Raw genomic sequence first — 18,570 nt, 5'->3', positions numbered from 1 at the left:
AATATTTTTATCTTCCATGTTCTGAATTAAAATTATTTTTTGGATCACTATTAATATTTTTCATGAATTAATTGATTTTTCATTTGTTTTTAATTGTTTAAAAATATTTTTAAGTGTCCAAAAATTATGAAATTTTTTATCCAAGGTCCTTTGACCTTGTTTGACCTATGAGAAATCACATGGCCATTTATTTGGTCTTTTGATGTGATTTTAGGATTTGGACAAAAGATATTTGAATTTAATGCATTATTTAAATATTTTTAATTGAATAAATGTCATTTAAATTATGTTGACCATTTGGATTGACTTATTTGAGTTTCTCATTTGTTGTTGGGCCTTGGTCAAGGTTGATTTGACTTTGTCAAGTTAATATTACTGGATTTAGGGGATTGATGGAATGTACATTCCATCTCCCAAAATGAATGAATAATATTAATTTGGTTAAAGTCCTCCTTTGACCAATTTGTGATGTCATTCATCCCCTTCCCTCTTCATCTAATTCCCCTTCTTCATCCATTCATTTTCAATTGGCCAATGATATCTCAAAGTCCTAATGCTAGTTGATTGAAAGATTAACATGAGTATGGATGAGATTAGGTCACACCTTTTGCATATTTTTGTGTGTGGTATGTTTAATGAGCATGGTTCTTAATATTATGTCTCCAACATGCATTAACGCCAAAAGTTTATTGCCCGGCCTCAAATAGTTGTGACTTCTACATAAGTCCAATTACGATTGCTTAACATAGCGCAAAATTTGTGACAGAAAAGCCATAAGCATTCTAGTTAGTGAGATTGTAAGTCTCCCCTCTTTCATGGTATTGTGTGGAAACTTGGCCTCTTTCCTTCCTTTGGAAGATGTTTTGGTTCAAGGATCCATGCTTGTGGCAATTGGATTGAGTGTTCTCCAAAGAATGTCTTGAAATCAAAAAAGAAAAACAAAACTAACTATTAACTTACTAACCATTAACTTTTACTTTCAAGCTTTTATTTTTAATGCAATTTACTTTTATTGTTCTATTATCATTTGCCATTGTACATATCTGTCGCATTACGCGAAAAACCGGCGGGAAACGAAGAACAGAGCCGCCACCGTGCGTTATTTATCCCAAAAGAGGGAAAGGAAACGCTCAGAGTAAACCTGGAAAAGACGTGGTCTCGCGACCAAAGAGAAAGGGTACGGGAGTCGGTTATGCGAAGGGAAGGTATTAGCACCCCTACGCATCCGTCGTACTCGACGGGATCCACGCACAATAGGAAGGAAAATGGTTGCTAAACACTGCTCAAACACACACACACTAGCTGAAAGAGACACAAGAAAACAAACAAGACTGAAACTGACTCGGCAGGATATCGCATCCTGGGCCTACTTAGTCTATCAAGCATAGACATCAGAGTCGAAGTAGTTCGGACTGGGAAACGACACATGCTCGCTAGGATGTCGCGTCCTATGCATACGTATCTTCTTGGACGAAGAAGAATCAGAGCATCCGTAGCTCGGCTGACACGCACACAAACAAACACAGGCAAAGGCAAACGTGGAGCCTGAATGCCAATCGCTGGACTTACATCAGCATCCGAACCAACAAACACACCCACATTGGAACCCGAATGCCACTCGATAGACTTACATCAGCTTCCAAGCACACAACAACGCACACAGAGGGGTTGAAGACAAAAGGGTTGAAAAAGAAAAAAGGGCGCCCGGAGAGATCAGCTCATCTCCTGCCTACGTACCTCATCTGGTATGAGGATCAGGGCGACGTAGTTCCCCTACGCAGGGAAAAAGGACTAGCCTAACCAGATAACAGAGGGAGACACAACACTAGGGAGACTACGACTCGAGCCTAGATGTTGTCATGCAAAAATCATCCCTAAGTTAAGGTTTCTAGCTAACTTGCACAGGAAGCAAGCCTATCCTAAACATGACTTGCACAGGAAGCAAGCCACACCTAACCTAACTCGCACAGGAAGAAGAAGGGTCTCGATTGCAACTAGGGCAAGAGAAAGGGGAGGTCTCAATCGCAACGAGGGCGAGAGAAGAGAATTAGTGTTAGTTGTTAGTCAAACTCGACAAGACATCGCATCTCGTGCCTACGTATCTCATCTGGACATGAGAATCAGAGTTGCCGTAGTTCGGCTAAACTATTCCCGTTGGTTTGTGTTTTTTTAAGTGGACAACGTCACTACGCAATCTACCGGATGCTCGACCTTTGGAGACTTACTCACCTGTAGTAGAAGGAGTTGACGTATCCTTAAGAGGGGATAATGTTTGTTTGTGTTTTAGGAAAGCTCAAGCAAGAAAGGAAGTCCTATACGAAGGAACCGTGCTACCTTAATTGACATGCAAACGAGACTACGCGGAGTCTAGCAAACCTAGGGGATACAATCACACCACACAAGCACATACAGCATGAAATAAACACACCAACAAGGGGCTCAAACATCAAGGTTAGGTTTTAGTCGAGGGGTCATATCAACCTCAACAAACAAACCACTGGAACTGGGTAGTGTTAGCTCTTAACCTTGCCATTGAGGGGCTAAGGTGAAGCAGATGAAAGGTGAGTGAAGATAAGACTTCACAGCTCTTATCCCTGGCCTGGGAGAGCTTAAGACAAGAATGTGTGGGTTCAGAAAGTGGGAACCCTTCTACACATTTGAAACTGACTCAACTGTACAATTGTACAAGATCTTGGGTTTGTATCTGCAATGCATCAACACAGTGGTGTGAGCAAAGCAGATGACACACAGAATAGCAGGGGATAGATTGCATATCCCTTGGGTTCTGCCAATTGCCTCTTCACTTAGGAGGTCTTTGACTCTATACAAGGACAAAATTTAAACACCCACAAACATTGCCTCTTAAGGAGGACTTCAGACAGTTGCCTGGCCAAGTAACAGGCCAGGTCTTCCAGACTACATGAAGATTAGAAGTATACCTCAATGCAAATTGCTTAACAAGCAAAGCAAAGCAAAAGTTCACAAGGAACTGAGCAACTAAAAGCACCTGAAATAGTCAAGCAGACATTAGTATACAACTTCAAAGTTAAAGCAAAAGGAAACAGATATCAACCAGTCAACACAAACAAGCTAAATGTGCAATGCACAAGGCTCAAGGCATGTGAGCCACGCAACCTACAAAACAAATGGATTAGTCATGATAAACAAGCATACATAATCAATTTGAATTGGTCTCATTGGATAATTGTTGGTTAACCTGAAAAAATGAGCTCAAATGTGAGTAACAGGACCACTAGGACAAGCCTAGGGTCAAAAGGGAATGAAAAAGTTAAAACAGCAAGTGGAAAGTATCCAAAATCATGTTAAAGCAATCAAGAAACAAAACCAATTGGTTTCACATTCATATCAATCATTATCATCATTTCATGAACAAATTAGGTCAAGGCATGGCATTTAGAAGCTCATAGAAGTCAACAGCAAGACTTGAATCAAAAGCAATCTTAAACATTTCCAAAAATCATCAAATAAATCATGATCAATCACAATCCACAGCATGGTAAGCATGTCAAATTTCATCTCATTTGGACAAGTAGAAGGTAGTCAATGAAAATCAGAAAGGCAATGCAATTTTGAACATGCTCAAAGAAGTCAAACAGACATGCATCAACTTAGAAAAATCATAAATCAGGGATGGCATATGATAAATGAACGGGACTAAAACCATGGCAAAGCTTAAGATGTCTAGTAATCACATATCAAATTTCATGTCCATCTAATAAAGTATGAGCATTTCACAAAACAAATGGGAACATGTGTCACAAAAAGTCAACACAAGACCAAACAGGGGACAAAAATCTCAATCAATTGGAAAATGCCATAAACAAATCTACAAAAAAAATCACATGTAAACTAGACATACTCAAGTGAGTTCATGCAAAAAATCAAAGCATTTTGAGGTCAAGAAGCATGGCTATGAAAATCATCAAGTTGCACATCAATGGTGTGACACAAATTGTCACACCCTACTTCAAAAAATCATAACTCAACAACCAGAGATGATAAATTCATAAACTCTATACCAAAATCACCATGAATGTGTCTAGTTTATGCACAAAAAATTTCAAAGGCAATGGACAAAGCATCACCATTTTACAAATGTTTTGGCAAAGTGTACAAGAAATGGTCACATGTCACAAACCCTAGCATCATTTAAAATCTACTCATGCAAAAATTCTGGAAAATACATGATAAAAAACTAGAGATTGTGATGAACATGATGCAAAAAATCCCATGAATTTTGGATTAACAAGGAATGAGCTATGATTTTTGCAAGTTGTTGTAACAAAATGAAATGATTATTGAAGAAATAAAATGAATTAATGATTAAATAAACACGCAGTGGCATTGTGGTAAATATTTGGAAATTTAAGTGAAACGGTGCGTGTTGAACATAAGCGTGGCAAATGGTGATTCGTCATGGCAATGAAACAGTAGCATTTCATGCAACAAAATAAACAACAACAGCCAATCGCGGTGCAGATGGATTCTGGGCAAATTTTTTAGGGTTTCAAGCACACAGTACCAGCTTCATCTTCTTCAGCAAATCGAAAAAATAAATTTGCCCAGAAATACCAATTGAACATACTATCATGATCAGCAAACATCACACATGCATAATCTAACAACCATTTCCATTGAATCAACTTAAACAGCACGAATCAAGCCAAAACATATTTCAAAATCAAACTTAAAACCTAGATTTCTCTCAGAATAATTAACCATTTTTAATGATTCAAGTTCCAACATGACCAGCACAACAAGACCTAACTAAAGCATGGCATAGTTTCAAGAAATAAGGAGGTCGAGTTCTTACTTGATTTTGAAGAAGATGGTGAAACAGTCGTGTTTTGATGATGCCTTGCTGAAACAGTCACTCTACAGACCTCCAAATGTTGAATGATGAAAAGGGTTTGGCTCAAGGAAGCTTGGAATGACACCAATCTCAAACTGCCATTGATGGTGCTTGAAGAAAACAGTCGAGCAAACAAGCTTTCCAGTTGGTGATTCAAACTTGAAATCAACTCCAAATGATGAGTATATGCTGTAGTAAGCAAGGCAATGTTGTGTGGTTGCAATGTGTTGACAGAATTTTTAGAAATGGAAGAAGATGAAAAATTGAGAGAGTGAGAATTCTGTGATATGGAGAGGCTGCTAGGGTTCTGTTTGGCAGAAAAAGAGCTATATATTTGCTGTTTAGTAAGCTGAGCATGATTAGTTTAAGTTGTAATTGGGATTTGGCTCAAATGACATGTTTTGCCAAAATTGCTAAAAACAATTCAAGTTGGTATGGGGGTATGTGCTGCACGAATTTGGGCTTACAAACATGTCTCAAATGACATTTCAGAACATTCCCAATTGGCCAAAATGATTAAAAATGAATATTTGGAAAAGTCAAATTTCAACCTCACTTGAAATTAATTCAAGCAAGTTCAAAAAGGCCATTTTGATTGGTAATGTTTTGGTGCATGATGGTGACATTTTTGGAAAGAGGAGGTCAAATGTGACTTGTTGGAACAAACCCCACCAAATTTGGCCAAATGGTTTGAGAGATATGGCCTTTTGAAGTTCAAGAATTTTTGAAAATGAATTGATCATAACTTGCCAACCATACATGGGAATTGAGAGTTCCTGGACTTTTTGGAAATGGGAGAACAAGATCTTCAACTTTCATGTTGGGCAAAAATTTATTTGAAGCTTGTATCATGATGTAAGTTTGGGATCAAGAAGTTTCCATTTTTGGCAGTTAAAATTACAGGTCCAATTTCTATTTTTGGAAATTTCTGATTTGGCTTCAAATTCTTCAATGATGATGTTTGCCATGATATATGAGGCCTATTTGGACATGAATAAGCTCTCTCAAACCAAATCCAACCAACAAAATCATAAAAACAGGCCCAGTTGACCAAGGTTGACTTTTTAGGGTTTCTGGCAAACTGTGCATTGACTGGAGACTTCTGAACATCCAATCCTTGACCAAAACACTTCAAATGGATCCCCAAGTCATGTGAACATGTTGGACCAACCCTAGGGCCTTGGCTCAATGGAGAATGCACTTGCTTGCTTGATTGACTGACCTCCTGACCAGTTTGACCTAATTCTTCTGATGATCTTGCACTTGAGGCAAAAGGGACAATGCAATGCTATGCAGTGGACCATGTTAATGCTATGACCTAATATGAGAATGTATGTACAATGATAGGTGCAAATTTGAGGTGCTACAGCTGCCCCTATTCAATCAGCTGGGAACCCGAACGGATGATAGCAATGGCTGTCAGACTTTCAGGGTAAACAGGGATTGAATACCAAGAACCGTAGAATTTGCACAATACAGGGATCCAACACTGGAAACGTCCACTGGGATTTGATACTTATTACTGGGTATTTTTTTTTTTTTCAAAGGATACGGCCACATCCAGACATCACAACGATGATGAATGGGAATAAAAATCACAACTAGATGCCGACGGACAACTAGGAAAAACTCAACGTTTACCAAGACCAACGGAGAGGTAACCAGACATTAATGAATGACTGGAAGAGATACAACCATACGTCAACGGACGAAATGGGAAAAACTCAACGTTTACCAAGACCAACGGAGAGGTAACCAGACATTAATGAATGACTGGAAGAGATACAACCATACGTCAACGGACGTAATGGGAAAAACTCAACGTTTACCAAATCATCAACGGATGATTGGGAAAAACTCGACGTTTATCGACACCAACGGAGAGGAGGATTAACTGGGGACGACCCTGCGGGGAAAGATATCAACTATACGCCAACGTGTAGCGGTGTATTCGTCGCTATATGATCTATCGATTAAATCATAAGCTAAGAGATACATGAAAAATTTCGAGTCGCCACCGCACTTTTATTTATCCAAAGGATTGGCTAAAAAGCGAACAAAAGCCTAAGAAGTTTTACACGTAGAAAACTAATAAAAAGATCAGAGATTCTGGGTAAGGGGTAAATTACGCAATGGGAAGGTGTTAGGCACCCACTACGTCCTAGGTACTCCTAGGGAGCCCTTTTCACACTTGTTATGCAAAATTATTATTTGTTATGACATTTGTATTGTGCAAACATGATTGGGATGATGAGAAAAGAATATACATTTTTATTATTATTGGGTTATTGGGTTCGAACGGATGAACCCGTTGCCTACGTACCTTCCATCAAAGGTAAGGATCAGAACGCCGTAGTTCGGCTAAAAGATTTCCAAAAGTGGGTTAGGTTCAATTTTAAACACAAACCCTAGGTCTTACGTTATCCACGGGAGAAAACTCAACCTTATACAAACAACAACGTCCACCATGTGAGAACAGCTTCAACTGGCCAGAGAGGGGTTAACCCTATAATAGGCGAGGAAGACTTACAATTCAATCACTAAAGACAGAAGGTGAGATTAACATCAACCACTAAGATAAATCAAACCTATAGCTCATGTATGAAAAGATTAATGGACAAAGCCAAAACAAGTGAATGAGTGGAGTTACTGATTATGATTATGAAAATGAAGTCAAAATATGATTAAGATCAATTCAAATAAGTATTATGAAATGAAGTCTGGAAAAAGGTCAAGGACTTGAGTCCAGGTTTTTAGTTAGAAAAACATGAAGATGTTTGCACAACACTTATGTCAAGTTTTAAAAGATAAAGTGTGAAAAGGTTCTAAGACGTAATGAATGATGAATGGATGAAGGATGGATAGTAAAACTTCTTAGAAGGTTCACTTCTTGAAATCATATAGCAGATGATTCAAGTGTGTCCTTTGGAATAGCAATTAATAATAATAAACAAACAAAGCAAAGGCGGATATCGGATGCCAATCAATGGTCTTATACCAATCTCCTAAAACAGAATGGGATGTCAGATGCCACTCAATGGACTTACACTAATCTCCACAGGCAAAGAAATAAAAGCGGATACCGGATACCAATAGATGGATTTACACCAGTCTCCTAAAACAGAACGGGATATCAGATGCCACTCAATGGTCTTACACTAATCTCCTCAAAAGAAAAACAAAGATGAAACATGGAAGTCAACTGCCAATTTATCTGGACTTAGGTTAACTCCACAGTATGGTCCTAGGAAGTCCAATGCCACATCACAGGGACTTACAATGGATCCTCACATACAAGAACAAAAGCAATAACATGATCACAGGAATGCAAATGCCAACTTACAGGGACTTATAATTGCAACCTCTCACACAAACAGATGAACAAACTATGATCACAGGAAAGCAGATGCCAACTTACAGGGACTTATAACTGCAACCTCACATACAGAACCAAACAGATCAAATTATGATCACAGGATAACAGATGCCAACTTACAGGGACTTATAACTGTATCCTCACATACAAACAGATAACAGAAGATATGAGTGACCAATGAGGTCTTACACTCTATCCTTCCATATCACAGGAGCAAATGCCAAAAGCAATGGACTTACAATTGTCCTCAACGGGCAAACAACAATGATAGCATCACAAAACAGATGAGATGATCATGCATTAATGGCAATCGATGATGATAATAAATGCATAACATATAAGCAAGCAAGTGCATATGAAGCAATCAATCAATCAATGAATAACAAACAGCACACTCTATAGCCAAAACAATGGGGCTCACACAAGAGGGTTTGACTTTAAAAGTCCACTGTAATAGGTAAATGTCGCTCTTAACCTGGCCATTGAGGGGCTCAGGTGAAGCAGATGAAAAGGAGATGAGGGGTGTGCCTCATTGCTTCAATCTCAAATCAGAGAGAGCATAAAAGAAAGTGTGGGAGTTCAGAAAGTAGGAACTCTCTCCACATTATTGACTCGATTAGATCTTGGGTATTTATCTCAATGCTTCAACCATGTAATGGGAGCAAAGAGAGGACACACTGAATAGTGGGGGATAGATTACTTATCCCTACCTTCCACCAATTGCCTCAAATGAGGACTTTTCCTGCTTAGGACAAATATAAACAAACACAGGCATTGCCTCTTAAGGAGGACTTCAGACAGTTTGCCCGGTCAAATAACAGACCGGGTCTCCAGACTACATGAAGAAGAAGTATTTATACCTCAAAGCAAATGCTAAAAAGCAAAGCAAGCAAGCAAGTTCAAAGAACTTAAGCAACTAAAGCACCTGCAAAAGTCAAACTCATTAGCAAACAAGTCAACAGTCAAAACCAAAAGGAAATGAACCAATAGTCACACAGCGGGACCAATTGTGCAAGGCACAAAGACTCAAGTATGAGTCACCTACAAAACAAATTGTTAGCACATGATAAACAAACCAACTCAATCAAAATTGAAAGGTCTTTGGGGCATTGGTGCTCAACCTGAAACAAACAGCTCAATTGTAAGCTTACAAGACCACTAGGACTAGCCTAGGGTCAAAGATGAAAGAAAAAGTCAAGGCAGCAAGCAATGTTCAATCAAAGTCAAATTCAATCATGTAGGAATCAAACACAATTGGATTCAAACTTATATCATGCATCAAGGTCATTTCATAAGCCAAAGAATGCAAAGCATAGCAAAGGAGGCATACAAAAGTCAACAGCAAAGACTTCATCCAAAAGTCAACTCAAACAAACCCAAAAATATGAAATAAATCACACTCAATCCTAACATCTAACATGGTATACATGTCAAATTTCATGGCATTTGGATGAGAGGAAGGCAGTCAATGAAATTCATGAAGTCAAATCAAATTCAAGTAAGCATGGTGAAAGTCAACAAGCATGGGTCAACTTCAAAAAAATCATATCAATTTGAAAACAGAAGATAAATGAATGAAATTTACACCAATGCAAAGCTTGAAGAGTCTAGTTGTCACATATGAAATTTCATGGACATACAATATGATTTGAGAATTTCACAAAAGATTTGGCAAGGCATAGCACAAAAAGTCAACAAAGGACCAAGTATGGAAGAAAATTCTCAATCAAATGGAAAACAGCAAGATTAATTCCAAGAAAATTCATACATCAATTAGACATACAAGGGATCATTCATGCAAAATTTCAAGTGATTTGGATAAGAGGAAGCATGTGAACAAAAATCATACATTTGCATATCATTGGTGTGACACAAATTGTCACACCCTAATTCAAAAATTCATATCTATCAAACCACAAATGAGAAATCCACAAACTATATATGGAAATGAAGGTCAATGTGTCTAGTTTCACCACAAAAAATTTCAAGCTCATTGGATATGTCATAAGTATTTCACAAAGAGAATGGCACAAGGTATCATTTATGCACACATGTTGGAAAATCATTTATCATTTAAAATCCAGAACATAAAAAATTAACTAAAATTCACAATTAATATTAGACTCATTTGTGAACATGTGGAAAAAATTTCATAATTTTTTGATAAAAAATGAATTAGAAAACAATTTGTTGAAGTTGGATGAAATAGTGTAGCAAGCATGAACAAAAGGCAAGGCAATTGGTCAACACAAGGGTCAACCGTGGCATTTGTGTAATTCCGGGTTCATTAATCAAAACTACTGCGTTTTGGCAAACAGAATGAAATGTTCCTATTGGCTCTCAGCCAATGGAACAGTAGAACAACCAATGGAGCAAAGTTCTGGATTTTCAACAAAACCCTAGGGTTTTCAACAGCATCCATGGCACAGGCAAAGCACAAAAGCAACACAAACTCGACCAACACTTACAACAGCATAGCATTTCATCATGTAGGCATCAAGTAAACAGCATGGTAAAACAAAGTTCTTCATGTCGTAACAACCAAACAACATGAGCATGAAGATTTCATGGGCAAGGCTAGGTTCATGTGACAGCAGCAACAACATTCCTCATCATCATCATGCAACCAAACAAAACAAAACACAGCAAATACTAATCACGAAAAACAAATTTGGACAGGACAGATTTTGGAAACAGCAGCATAGTGCATGAGGTTTCAAACAGCCATGATTCATGCCAACAACATCTAAACCAGCTTTTATCAGACAATCACAACGGCAAGGCAATTAAGAGTACTCTTCATGCAAACACATCATGAGCAACAAACCAAGACAAGCAAGAGAATTTCTGGACAGGGTTCCCTAAACCGCAGTAAGGTTTAATCAGCATGGTAGCACATGTTTTGGCAATGTTCTAGCAAGCAGTCAAAAGCATTAATCAATTAATCAATGGCAAGGAACGTATTGTCATCATGCAGCATCCAACAGCACAAACTAATACAGCAGGGCATAGCATAGTATCATGTGTTCATCAAACAATCAAAATCAAACAAAAGCAACAGGGTTTGAATTTCATGTTCATCAAAATCAACATCAATTCACAGCATGGCAAATGAAGTGAGAAATCATGCGACATCCACACACCCATACATCAAACACAAATCATGCAAGTTGCTGACCAAGTTCATAAAGTTTAAGAAACAGCAGGGTAATATTAACATGGTATAGCAGGATGGTTCAACAACATCATCATGTTTCATTTAAATCAAACAAAACAAACAACAGCATATAACAGCATAGCATTAGCAAGCAGTCAACTTGTATACCACATAGTTCTCATACAGCATTTGAAAACAAATAGACAGCAGCAAACCCTACACATTCAAAGCAAAATCCTGGGCAAATTCTAAGGTTCATGGACAGGGTTAAAACAGCAGGGCCATTGCTCATCATCACAGCAGACAAAACATGATTCAACCAAACCAACACAACCGCATAGCAAGAAATTCAACATGCAATCTCAGCCAACAAATACAAAAACATAAATCATGGAAACCTGGACAGAGCTAGGTTTTTGCAAACAAAAGCACATAAACAGTATGGTTAATGGAACATCATTATGCAACAATCAAAATATCAACAAGCCAAACACAACAAGTGGAATTTCCTGGACAAAATTACAGTTGCAACATAACAGTAAGCATCATCGGCTAGGTTTTGAGCAAGACACAAAATGGCAAGGCACATGTACTCATGTAACATCATAACATCAACAACACACAACATATTTCATGAGGATTTCTTGGCATGGTTTGGGGTTTTGAACAACAGTAAACAACATCATCATGTAAAAACCAGCATGAACAAATATACCCAGAAATCAACCATATGCATATCAATAGCATCAACATACATCACATAACAAACATACATCATCCAATTTCAGTAAATCCTTTCCAGCCAAGCAAATCGAGCAGAGGTTCATTTATAACAAGAAAAAGAAAAGCAGATTTCTCCATCAAGAGAAAACCATTTCAAGCAAACTTTATTTCCTTAGAATCAGCATAAGATGATCTTTCATGAACATATCATAGCATTGCATATAATGGAAGTCGATTCACTTACTTGTTCTTGAAGAAAAATGTGAAACAGTGGCCCTTGGTGTGTGATAGCTTGAAACAGGTGAAGACCTTGGCTCTAAATGATGGATGATAAACTCGTTTCAACTCACACTTGCTTGGACTTCTTCAAAACTCTAAACTGCCATGGTTGGTTCCTTGGAAAACAGAAAATGATGAAGGCTGGACAGATGAAATTTTATGGTTCAAAGAAGCTCACCAAGGTGTTTTTGTGGAGAAACAATGAAGGGGATTCTAGGGTTTTCAGTGTTTTGTGCAGAAAAACCAATTTGGCCAAAATGCACAAGGAGAGAGTGAGTGGTTTTTTTCTGTGGCTGCTGCAAAACTAGGGTTTATTTGGACAGAAAAACATTTATATATCACCTGTTTTACATCACTTGATTAAATGGTAAGCTTGTTTTATGCTAAATGATTCAATTTGCCATTTTGCTAATTATGGAACAAGTGAAAATGGTGGGTGTGTTTGTCTGCACAAATGGGCTTATGAAATGCTGCAGAAGGACCAATGCAATTGCTACTTGTGGTTTGTACAAAAGCTGCTGTACTGGTTTTTACTCTTTTGAAGCCAATTGCTAAAAATGCCAACTTTGTACCTTGGTTCAAAATGTGGAAAAATGGTGGTGTGACGATAATTTTGGACTTTGAGCAAATTACAAATAATATATGAAACATTTCCCAATTGGCAAAAATGAGAAAAAAGTCCTAACTCAAAAAGTCAACTATGAGTCAAACCTTGATTTTTAAATGAAAAGGTCCAAAAAATGCCATTTTGAATGGTAAGGTTTTAGGTCATGAAATTTATATTTTTGGAAAGAGGATGAAAAATGTGATGTGTAGGAAAAAACCCCACCAAATTTGGCCTTATGGTTTGGGAGATATGGCTTGTTGAAGTTCAAAAATTGGTGAAAATGATTTGATCATATCTTGACAACCACACATGGGATTTGAGAGTTCTTGGACTTTTTGAAAATGGGAAGACAAGATCTTCAACTTTCATGTTGGGCAAAAATTCATTTGAAGCTTGTATCATGATGTAAGTTTAAGATCAAGAAGTTTCCATTTTTGGCAGTTGAAATTACAGGTCCACTTTCTATTTCTGGAAAATTTTCTGATTGGCTTGATTTTCTTCCATGATGAGGTTGAACATGATAGATGAGGCTTATACAAGCATGAATGAACTCTTCAGATCAATTCTATCCATCAAATTTCTGATTAAATCAACTGTTGACCAAGTTTGACTTTTCTAGGGTTTTGGACTGATTGATGCACTTCTGATGAATTCCAAACCCTAATTCCTTGAGAACTTGACTTCAAATGATGTCTCAAGATGTATGAACCTTTGATTAATGATCATGGTGCCCAAATTCTGCAAGAATGGCCACCATCCATTGCTTTGACTGACTGTTGACCATCTTGACCTAATTGCTGATGATTACTTCCACTGCAAGCAACAAGATTAGACTGACAATATTTTTGTACTTTTTGAATGATAAACATATGAAAGCAAAGATATACAAATGCAAAGTATGCTTGGTGATCAAGAAACAAACCCACAAGGCAATCAACCCACTAGGAGGGGACAAAGGCATGCATTGACCCTTGAGGTTATGATATGAATGATATGGGCCATGAGGGATCTTAGGGCCCAAAATTGGGGTCTTACAGATGCCCCTATTTAAGGTCATTCTAGCCGGAGAAGTGAAGTTTAGAAATCTTCATCTCGACGCGGTAGAATGGGCTTAAATAACAGTAATGAGACAAATTTTGGTCCCTAAGAGACCTCATGATGCAGATGTATGCATGCAAAGGACACAAATTCTGTGGGGAATATGATTCACACAGAAGAAAAGACGATCCATCGGAGTAGTACACTCACCAGGAACAGAGACTCTAACAAGACTCTATGGGGATAATAAAAGGAAAAGAAATGTGTGAACAAGACACGACTCCGAACTGGGGAAAAACACAACTGACATAACGCGAACAAAACACGACTCTGATTAGGAAAACAGAAAACAGACAGGAGAACTCACTGGGGAGTGAAGAACTCACACTGGGGAAAAGGATTCCAAATGGAAAATAAATCCATTGGAGAGACACAAGCTGACTCCTGGAGAGAAGCAAAAGAAAAGTTCCACCGGGGAAGCAACAAAGAAATGAGATGTTACCAGGCATACGGGTAACAAACTCAGAGAAAATCTGACTCCACAGGGGGACCGAAGTCATAATAGGGAGCAGAAAAGAGGGAACACCAAGGATACCGGTTACTGGGTATATAATAGGTGACCGACCAAAGCGTGAATTGGATTACACTTCCAAAACACTCATCATCCTGAAGAGAGCTAATACAGCAGACTTGTTATAGGATGGACATTCAATTCCACAAGGAAAATGAATCTTACTCTGAGGGGAAAACAATCAGAAAATTGACTCAAGAGCGCACGAGATATAATATCCATTACCGTCAGAACGTGGATAGAATACTCAGATGAGACATATTATTCATTACCGGCAGACCGTGAATAATATACTCGAAAGGAAAATTATCCTGAACCGGTTACTGGGTTGTAGGATAAAATCCGAAGACGTGAATTGGTTTTCACTTCCAAAACACTCATCATCCAACAGGAGGGCTTGAAAAAGCAAAACAACTTAAAGGATGGACATTCGAATCCACAACGGGAAAACGAATCTTACTCAAATGGGGACACAAACCCAAAGAGTGCATGAGATATAATATCCATTACCGGCAGACCGTGGATAAGATACTCGCATGAGATATATTATCTATTACCGTCAGAACGTAGATAATAAACTCGCATGGTAAGAAACACCAGAGATACCGGTTACTGGGTATATAATAGGTGATCTACCGAAAACGTGAATTGGTTTTCACTTCCAAAACACTCATCATCCGAAACACGAACTGGTTAAAGGATGGCTATTCGATTCTACAAAGAATACGAATCATGCTCAGTTGGGGGAAATCAACAAAGGATTCCAACTAAAGAGCGCATGAGATATATTATTCATTACCGGCAGATCGTGAATAATATACTCGAAAGGAAAAGACACCAGAGATACCGGTTACTGGGTATATAATAGGTGACTAACCAAAAGGAGAGACAATCGATACCAAGCATACGGGTAAACGAAAGACAACTCAAAGGGATAAATTGCAAGCATCCGGCAATTATCCAACAACAAGAAAATATTCGACTCCACAAAGGGAAATAACGAATCTTACTCGACCGGGGAAACACAAAAGGCTTCGACTGAAGAGTGCATGAGATATACTATTCATTACCGGCAGACCGTGAATAATATACTCGCATGGAAGATTATCCACAACCGGTTACTGGGTTAATAAGGATAAATCAACCGAACAGAAAGGCATCGAGATACCAAAATAGGTATATAATGATAACCAATCAAAGAAGCAACAGACATTACCAACAAAAGGGTAAATGAAAGGCGAACTGCTGAGGATAAATTGCAAGCATCCGGCAATTATCGACAGAAGACTAGCTGGGGATGCACTGGTAAACAACCAATGATCCAGGGAACAAATCACTAGCATACGGTGAAAAGACCCACTGGGGATAAAATTGCTAGCATACGGCAATTATCCACAAAAGACTTGCTGAGGATACAAGTGCTGATCTGAGCAACTTATACAAGCAAAGGAAAATCATCATCAAATATTGAATGAAGATAACCACAAAATTAGGGTTTACATCTACCGAATACGGGGTAGAAGACCAACAACTCCGCGTGGGGATAGAACAAATCATAAACCCGCACGGGAAACAAAATAGGGTTTATAACAAACCACAAACTGCTGAAGAGCAGGAAAATAGGATTTACAACTACCGAGTATACGGGTAGAAAACCAAAAAACTCTGGCTGGAGAATAAAAGGTGTATAACCACAAATTCTGTTAAGAAAGCCAGGAAAAGATAGGACTTACAACTACCGTTTACTGGGTAGAGGCCCAAAAACATTCCGCTGGGGAACAACCCACTGGGAAGCACAAGATATCTGACAAATAGCCAATTCAGGAATGATCCGAAGAGACAGACTGAATAAAGACACGTCCTAATGAGGATATAACTCAAATAGGAAAATCCATCCCAATATATGTGTTGGGAGGAAACGGAAGAAACCGTCATCCACGAGGATATATCTCAGTGGGGAACTGCAGAAGGAAATACAAACATTTTCTGCTTATGGGGTTGACTCTATATGGAGAGATTTATAACACCCGACATCTGCTTGGGGAGATCTATAAAGAGATCTATATCACCATAGCAGGAGACACGACAAACAAAAGATATATGGCAAGAAATGCAATATGAATATCTGAATGTTTATGGATATGCATGAATATGCGTGATTGATGTTTGATGAATGCTGACAAAACAGACAATTCTAACACAAACAGGTTCGGGAACAAAACGTCCGGTATTAAACTTCCAGGGGAAAAACCAGCTGGAGAGCCAATCTGCGGGGATCTACATGCTGTAAAGCAAAGATCTGCAAGTACTGCTGAAGAAGCAGCGAATCCTAGATATCAGGAAACGACCCAATCAGGGTACAGAAAGTCACAACGGGCATAACGGCCACCAAGACATGTCTGTAGGGGAACAAGAGAAATCCCAAAGTATCTGCAGGGGATCTCAGTGTCGTCTGAGAAATAAAAGGGCATAAGCACGAACTGCTGTAGAAGCAAATCCACGCAACTCCACTGGGGAACAACCCACTGAGGGAGAAAAATATCATCCAAATAGAATCTAACTGCACAAGCAACTCTATTGGGGAAAACTGTCAGCTACTCTCTTGGGAACAAACCACTAAGGGAGGACAGATCAAACAAATATATTCTGCAACGAACCAACTCCACTTGGGGAGAACATACAGCAAACTGATCACAACAGGTAGATTCTGCAATATAAGCCACTCTACTGGGGATCACAAACAGTCAGGAAATCAAATCCTTTCACTGGAGGCTAGAGCCATTATCCGACCATATCGGGGAATTGAAAGAGTATTCAACGGGCGAAACTGCCACAACAAACATTCTGCAGACTAAGCTGAGGAAAAGATGATTGCAATACTGGGATGCCAACCCAAACAAACATCTGAGTAGGAAAATAAATCCTGTTCTGCTGGAGAGAATAACTCTGATGGAGAGATAGCAACAATTCCGCAGACGACTTCGCCGGGGAAAAGGTAAAGTACTGGGTATCAAACCACTGACTTACCGAGTCTTCAAAAGAAAACAAACGTGCTGAGGAAACAGACAAATCCTGCTGGCACACTGCATGGGGAAAGCGGTAACAACTCCACTTGCAACCCTGGTGGGGATATTAATAACAACTCTACTCTCGACTCCGAGGGGAGTACCGATCAATCAGTTATACTCGTGACTGCGCTGAGGAGACAAATAAAAGTCTGGGGCACGACCCACTGGAGAAAAGTGACGGGGCACCAAGATGACAAACCATCAACCGCCGAAACTTCTATAAGGAAACACCCATGCTAGGGAGAACTGCTGCTGGAGGAAACAAAGTCTTCAACAACAGATCATTTGCGACTGTACTGGGGAACAGCCCCAACAACAACTCTGTTTGAGGAACAAACCCCAACGAAGATCTGAAGAAAGAAGATACCACCAAACCAGGAATATGAGCAATGTCTTACCTGTTGGGAATCATGCCACCCTCGGGAGAGCACTGAGATATTCTTGAGTATCCTTTCAATCTTGTGAATGTTCACTTTGTTTAAAACAAAAATTTTGAAAAATTTGATTTGTTTAAAACAATGATATTTTATCAATTTAAAACATGCAAAACATTTGTTGAATTGAAACAAATAAGAGTGCAAATAATTGGATAAAAAGCTCAAATTGATTTGATAGAATGGTAGTCTGCAAATGGCAAGACTCCATAGATCTGTACAAATTTGAAATCAGTGATATATAGTGGAAGAGGGCTACATTGAACATAATGATCCTTTCTCTACCAATTTGAATCTCGATGTATCCGAAGCTTCAGTTGACGACGAATCGAGAATCTTCTGACGAAATGACGACTGATGAACCAGAAAGTCTTGTCAGGATGCAGTTACTTGCCAAATCCCTAATTTTTGCCTAGATTGCCCCAGAGTGAGGTACTCAATCTA

Source organism: Lathyrus oleraceus, chromosome 2 (genome assembly GCF_024323335.1).
Source record: "Lathyrus oleraceus cultivar Zhongwan6 chromosome 2, CAAS_Psat_ZW6_1.0, whole genome shotgun sequence".
Taxonomy (NCBI): Eukaryota; Viridiplantae; Streptophyta; class Magnoliopsida; order Fabales; family Fabaceae; genus Lathyrus; species Lathyrus oleraceus.
Note: the sequence above shows the minus strand (reverse complement) of the source record.